General features: G+C 46.0%; 1 long non-coding RNA gene across 4 annotated transcripts; it reads left to right on the forward strand.

Annotated features, from left to right (window-relative positions):
• Positions 1-660: 660 nt before the first annotated feature.
• Positions 661-5,305, forward strand: LOC125520300. Of its 4 annotated transcripts, none has more exons than XR_007288611.1 (5): positions 661-1,173; positions 1,259-1,428; positions 1,993-3,621; positions 4,359-4,504; positions 4,950-5,305. It is a non-coding gene; the product is annotated as an uncharacterized LOC125520300 (long non-coding RNA). The 4 variants fall into 4 exon arrangements; XR_007288610.1 differs by lacking the exon at positions 4,359-4,504 and having other exon boundaries at positions 1,993-2,131; positions 2,763-3,621; XR_007288609.1 differs by having other exon boundaries at positions 4,359-5,305.
• Positions 5,306-7,623: the final 2,318 nt, after the last annotated feature.

Here is a 7,623-nt window from a genome sequence, read left to right on the forward strand (position 1 = left end):
TCTTGGAATTTTTTTGGTGTTTCTCTGATTAAATAGATACTTATGTACCTAGAAATTATTTTTGTAAAAAATAAAGAGCAAACTATAAGGAAGCTGCAGTTCAAATTTGACCCGTTTCCAACTGAATCGGCAGAAATTTGTCTTTTTCACTAGAGGTGGATAAAAACTTTTGAGACCTAACCATTTGGTCAATTGTGCATTAAATATGTCCTAGTATTTTAGAAAATTGATTTGGTACAATTTGGCAACAAATGTATTATAGGTCCTTCACAAAAAAACTCATTTTGGGCACTCGATAAATGGAAAATTGATTTTTCATGCAAAGGAAATAAAAACTCCCTTTGTCAATATTGTTTGCAAATCCACGATGTAAACTTGTGAAAAATATGATATCATTTGAACAAATATTTGATAGGACTTTCACAAAAAAACTCATTTTGAACACTGAAAAATGGAATGAAATATTTTATCTTGAATCGATCACGACCAATTTATATGGTCATCAGGTCATCAAATGGTTTGTTGCGTTCTGATTGGACCATGAGCATATCACGCGGATCACGCATCAACCACCGTCGGATGCTTCCGGATCAAACGGCCCAAACCCACCCGAGTCGAAACCCTAGGTTTGTCCTCATGGACATTTTCCACCCACCCCCCGCCTCCATTCTTTCTTTCTTTCTCTCCCTCCCCGCTCAGATCCTCTCTCCTCTCCCACCATGCAGATCCCCCTCGCACCCCTCGTCGCTGCCACCCAACCCTCTGAACCTCGCCGCCGCCCTCACTCTCCCCTCGTCTCCCTCGTCCTCAACCAACCTCACCGCCGTGCAGTGGCTGGGTTGTCGCCGCGCGCTGTTCCTGCGGGCTGTCCCTTTGGGGGCCGGCTCCCATGATTCAATCCAATCCTCTCCCCCGATCCCACCTGCCGGCGGTGACCTCCCCACATCCATGGCCTCCCCACGCCCTTCCTCGCCGCATCACCACCCCGACCCCCTCCCTTCCCCACCGCATCGCCACCCCAAGCCACCTCCCTTCCCTAACCCTACACCCATACCTCAAACTGCGCCGCAACATATCTGATCCCCCTTCTCCGTGGCGGAGTGCCTCCTTTCCCGAGTTCACCAAGGACAGCGTCTGCTTCATCAAGCGCTGCTACAAAGCCCGACCGCAAGGGTAAGGACGCTCTCGCCCGCTCTCCTCATTCTAGATCTAGTTTATTTTCCTCTTTCGCCAGATCTGACGCTGATTTGGCACGCAGAGTTCACCAAGGTTGGCGGCGCAGACGGCGATTGGGTTCATCGTCATGAGATTCGTCGGCTTCTTCGTCAAGCTCATCTTCATCCCCTCGTCAGGCACAACTTCTCTGATCTTGTCCGCATCTCTGATCTCGTCCACGACTACGACCGCAACGGAAGCCTCCTCTGCTCGGTACGGATTCCCCCAACCCCTTCGTCCAGCCCTAGCCGGCCGGCCGAGGTTCCGATCAGATCCCCTCTCATGCTTCGTCTCTTGGCGGCTGCTGCCGGTCGGCTCTCCCTCCTCTGTCTGCACCCCTTCCAGCTAGCCGATTAACCACTGTTGGGTCGCGCTCATGGGGCAAGCTAGGTTCTGGTGCCTTGGACCAAACCCCAACTTTGTTTGTTCTACCTTGTGCCTGCTCGGGATTCTAGCGGGCGTATTAGTTTTGGCCTATGGGATTCTACCTTGTGCCTTGACCAAACACCTTGCACATGCTGCTCCTGCGGCCTCTTGAAATCAATAGAGCTAGGCAGCCAGCTGATCCTGTCCGGCTTGTGTAGTAGTAATAGACGAGAAAAGATCTTGCACTTGTATTTCACTATTAAATTTTGTGCAAAAGATCTTGCCATCTGTCCTCAATAGTGATGCAACATTATCTGTATGCTATTTATCCATGTGATGCAACATTTTAATAAACTTTTTAAACTGTTTGTCAAATTTAATATTACGCTCCCTTGTGAAATTTATTGACAGGATCTATGCTATAAGGACCTAGAGCATCTATTCTGAAATCATAGCTACAAGTTGTTGCTGTCGATGGTGCCATGGTGGTGCACAATGTTTTTGGACCTCTCTGAGCTGAAGGTTTATTCAAGATTAACCAATGATTCATGTGAGCATCTATTCTGAAAACCGGCAGCAGTTTTTTATTTCCTGGAACTGTTTCAATACTGCTAGAGTCTAATGCTTACACTAGCTTCCCTAACTTATCCCTATGCAAAGACTCATTATACAAATCAGATACAAAGATGATCCCATGTATGAGTAAAGCTGGATGACCATCCATTTTGTAAGATTACATAATTGGTAGAACACGTTATCTAGAGAACTAAATTGTTTGAGCACTAAAGGTGAATTTGCATGCCACTGAATACTATGTAAATTCTACACTACTGAAAGTGTGCAGCTTATGATTCCTTTGCTGAAACATGAATGTGCAGATGGGAGTATCACAACATGCATATAGTGAAGATGGGAGTATCACAACCTGAATGTGCAACTTATGTAGTTTCTGTATTTTTGTTAAAGCATGGAGTAGCTTCTATAGTTTTGTTAAAAATTATCTTGGCCTTGGGCTGATTTGAGTACTACCAAGGGAAGGATATTGAACTTTCCTTGCGGATGCATAGCGTGTAGGAGAATTCTGCTTGACAACAAATTTACTTGTCTTGAATTATTTCTTTTTACTGGATGTTCAGAATGTTCAATTAACTTTGTTTCTTTTGTGACCTTGCTATGTAAAGGTTCGCATATTCAGAGGAGACATACCGAGGTCAAGCTTGCATGGTCTCTGTTTGTTGTGGCTACTGACATGGTCGACGCTGAACTGGAATTAACCCTGGTTCCAGCTTATTTGTACTATTATTATTATAGCATGTCCTAATATCTACCATTAAACTGGCAACACCATTGAACTGCTGCTTGCCTACCTAGTGCCAGCGCCAGCGCCATTTCCATGTCCACTATTTATTATCTGGTATATGACGATGAGCAGAGTGAAGCCTAGTATTGCTGCTGCACAAATAGATTGCTTGCCACTTTGCTACCTGAAACAGAGTCTCGATTCCATTCACACACTTTTCTGACTCTTTATTTATTAGCGGCCCATGTAAGAACAAAAAAAATAAAGCTCCAACTAAGTACGGTATTTTGTTTTTGTTTCATGCTCTTTGTAGCTGACGGGTTGGGCTGTGCTTGGATGGGCCATGTTGTAGCTTTTAGACAGTCTGCATACTAACTTAGCCTCCATATTACAAGTTTAAAAGAATTGCTATGTAGTTCACAAACCTGGGACTAAACATTTCATTATTTTTTCTCTTGACGACTTTTACTTGGACTTTCAGTTTCAATAAGCCACATCCTTGTATAAAACTTAACACTGTCATGCACCTGTTTGCGCGTATGCCTATGATAGGGTTAGGACCTGCCGCACCTTTAGAATAAATACATCTGAGATGATAATATTTCTATTAAAGTGTTAACACTGATATTACTGAGCTATCTTCAGTAGTGAGGTGGTCCCCTCCTTGCTCGTCGAGATCGCCCTCATCCTCCGTGTCGCCAACGAGGCTGAGGCCAGCGACCCATGAGTCGCCTACCTATGTAAGCGACCACTATTCTCTTCCGCTTTGCACATTCATCCTCTGTTAATACTGTTACCAAGGCACCAAAGCAGAGCAGATCCTTTTGCTCTGCTCTGCTCTGCTCTCTTTGTTAATTACTGCTCCTATATTCTATTAGCACCAAGTCTGCCTTGCCTGTGTATTATATACTCCCTTCGTTCCGAATTACTCGTCGTGGTTTTAGTGTATTATATACTCAATTCGTTCCAAATTTGAACTAAAACCACGACGAGTAATTTGGAACGGAGGGAGTACTTTATTCTTCTGGCTGGAGTACTAGAAGAGTAGTGCTATCTTTCTGCTATTGACACTCCGTGGACTACTCACTGTTAATTTATTCCGAGTGGCCATAATACCCTTCCTAGCAGCACCACAGAGTACCACCTGCTCTCTTGTCTCACCCATAACAACAATTTACTAGCAATATGTGTCTTGGGTACTATCTAGGTCCCTTCTACTACTACACCTAGTTACTTGTGTGTATCTTATTACTTACTAGTTAGCATACATCTATAGTAATACTGTACTATATTCTTCTTCCTCTACTACTACAGTAGTACTTGTAGTAGTGGTGTCTTACTGCCAGTGACATTTTATCGAGTTTATTAACTCCAAATGAAGTGAGCTGGGCATAATTCTCTAGATGCGGTACATAGTGCTATTTGTTTCCTTGCCTCACCAACAAAATGTACTAATATGTCTCTTGTGACATGCTAGGTCGATTCTACGCATCCGAGAAACCTGTAGTACTTGTTTCTCTGCATGTTTGAGCACTCGAGCAGCACTCAAGCAGTACTTCAAAATGGAGTAGCTTAATTCACTGAATTTGGTTGTAGTACTAGTTGATTCACTGAGAAGATTCGGTAATGAGTTGAAAATGTGATGATTTAGCTCACTTTCTTAATGTGATGTTGCTGCTGTACTCCATAAATTACTGAACAATTGTTAAAACTCCAAAAATACAGTATTTGCTACTGGCCTATTAGTGTTAGCAGTATTTGCAGCTGGAGTATTTAGAGATTCAGTTTCCTACTCCAAATTTTGTACGTTTTTGATGTGAAACACTTATGCATGACTAAGTGTTAAGCTGATACAATTTTGAGTCTGCACTTCTGTATGTTTTTGATGTGAAACACTTATGCATGACTAAGTGTTAAGTTGATACAATTTATTTGGTAGACAAGCATGGAAATATGTATTAACTTCCTGAAAGTAGACAAGCATGACAATTCTGTTCAATTCTGATTTCTTTTGTAGTCAATTATGTTCAACTAATTTCTGAATATTTCTGATGTGACCTGTGGCCAGGTACTAGAGGCTGGCCAGATACTCCATTGACATCTCTAGCTCCCACATGTCGCCCCTGGGCTGGAGCGCCCTCGTGGGCGATCAGCATCCTCCTGGTGGCGCTGCTCCTCACAAAGTGTTAAGTTGGATTACCGCCTCATGTTGATGGCATTGTTTCTTTTTGGTGATCTAATGTCGCTTAGGTTGCTGCTGCTGTGATGGAAGCGCACCACAACTTTAGTTGATGTTATCTGTTTTTGCTTATTATAGTTGAGGTTGGACGTGCAGACTTGTATGTGATGTTGTGTGTATTTGGATGAATGATTTCGGAATTTAATCATTTAATTGAGAGAATTATTGAGTGTTTGCTGTTCAAATGTGTAAACTAGAAATCAGTGAATAATAAAAAGACCAAATGTTCTACTGGACCAAATAATATATGGGCTCAAAATGCTACAGCCCAAATAATAGTGGACTGGAACATTGTGCATTTCTGTAAAACCTTACAAAAAGGCCTAATGAAATGGTTTGCAAAAGGGCCATGGCCTAGAAAATTAAAAGGCCGAATTGTAGGCCGTGGCCCATGTAGCCGACCAAAAATTCACATGAAAAAAACAATAAAAAGGATGAATTGTTGGGCTAGGCCCATGTAGAAAATCGAATTGGACCGGGCTGATTCTTGTGCCACATCAGATTGCCACGTCGGATGCCTACGTGGCCTGGGGAGGCTGCTAGTGACCAAAACAAAACAATAGGCATATTTTGGTCGTAAACGTCTACAACCTTCTCACAAAGAAGGTCGTTAATTTCAGTTTACGACGCCAGCTTTTGACCTTTTGTTTTTGGTCACAAAAAAGGTCGCAAATGAAAAACAATGACCTTTCAGTGACCAATAGTCAAGGTCACAAGTTGACATATTTATTTTAGTGCACACCACTCCCGATCAACAGGATCCAATTTCGAACGTGGCCAGTCGAACACAAGGCCATTTCCTCCGTTGTGCTGTACGCCAGGCATCGTTTCCATCGTCTGTTCCGTCCAAGCCCTCCCGATGAACACGACCACACATTCCGTTCCGACCCAGCCGGTTGGCTCCCACGCGTTTTGTTGCCTCCCGATGAACACGACGCATTCCGTTGCCTCCCCATGAACATGACGCGTTCCGTTGCCTCCCCATGAACACGACGACGATGCTGTTTCTCCATTCCGACCCAGCCGTGTACACGAGCCCTGGCCGTACGTATGCGTGAGTAGGCATTCGAGACCCCACCCGTATGTAGACATACGTGGCCGTATTTTCTTTCTTGCACCCTGACCGCTGTACGTACGTGTACACGCTATGTGCGCGCCTCTACTATGACAGGTACGTGCCTCTACTATGACACGTGCGCGCCTCTACATCCACCAGTATATATGTACGTACACGTGCGCGACCAGAATGACAACGCTACATATGCTTCGACCAGGTGGGTCCCGACTGTCAAGCACTTCCTTGCGTGCGAAGATGTACCTAGTGGGTCCCAGAAGTTAGGGGGGCGAAACATTTTTTTGCCCGGACGCACTTCCTTGCCTGCGAAGATGTAGCTGGTGGGTCCCAGCAGTCAGGGGCGTGAATCATTTTTTTTGCCCGGACGCACTTCCTTGCGTGCGAAGATGTAGCTGGTGGGTCCCAGCAGTCAGGGGGAAATGTTTTTTTCGCGAAATATGGTGGCCCGTCTGGTGGGTCCCCACTGTGAGGTGGAGGAATCATTATTTTGCGCGTAATAAGGAGGCACTTCCTTGCTGCGGCCGTGGACCCAGCTGTCAGCCTCTCCACGTACAGTCCATGTCCGATGGAAGTCGTTCCTTGACCATGTTGACCATGCCACGCTGAGAGCACCACGGCGGTGGACGACGGCGAGGACTAGGAACGGGACGACTCGGAGCCGGGGAAGACGCAGTAGTGGATGCCCATGCGAAGAGAAGTACGAGGGTTCACTGGTTCGGCTACGGTGTTAGGCTGCTGTCGCCGCAGAATAACAGGGGGTGTGGGTGAGTAGAGGGATGGCTTGTCCAGCGGTGGGAGTAGTAGGGGGCGGTGAGGCATCCGCGGCATCACAGCCGGCCACGGGAGGCAGGAGCACGCGGAACGACCGGCGCTGGTTTGGGCGGCTGGAGCAAGAAGACCAGAGGTTGAAGAAGCACTACGGCCGTTGGATGAACATCGTACGGTAACAGGAGTTAGAATCGTTCATATTGACTAAGTTGACAAAGCCCTCCGTTCCCGTCAACTTGGTAGGCCCACAAGTCAGCCTCCCACTATGCTGGGTTCCAGCTGGCAGGGGGAATATTCATTTTTTTGTGCATAATAAGGAGGCACTTCCTTGTGTGCGAAGATAGTTGGTGGGCCCGACATGTCAGCGGGGGGCACGTTATTTTTGCGAAATACAAAGGCCCTTCCGGTGGGTCCTAGATGTCAGGTGGAGGAATCATTATTTTGCGCGTAATAAGGAGGCATTTCCTTGTGTGCGGCCATCGACCCAGCTGTAAGCCTCTCCATGCATAGTCTACTTCCGATGGTGTCGTTCGTTGACCACGCTGACCATGCCGCGCCGAGCGCATCCAAGGTGGTGGACGACGGCGAGGCCCCGGACAGCAACGAGCCGGAGATGGGAAGACGCGGGAGTAGAGTCACAGACGGAGAGGTGTACAAGGG

This window comes from Triticum urartu, chromosome 7 (genome assembly GCF_003073215.2).
Source record: "Triticum urartu cultivar G1812 chromosome 7, Tu2.1, whole genome shotgun sequence".
Lineage (NCBI taxonomy): Eukaryota > Viridiplantae > Streptophyta > Magnoliopsida > Poales > Poaceae > Triticum > Triticum urartu.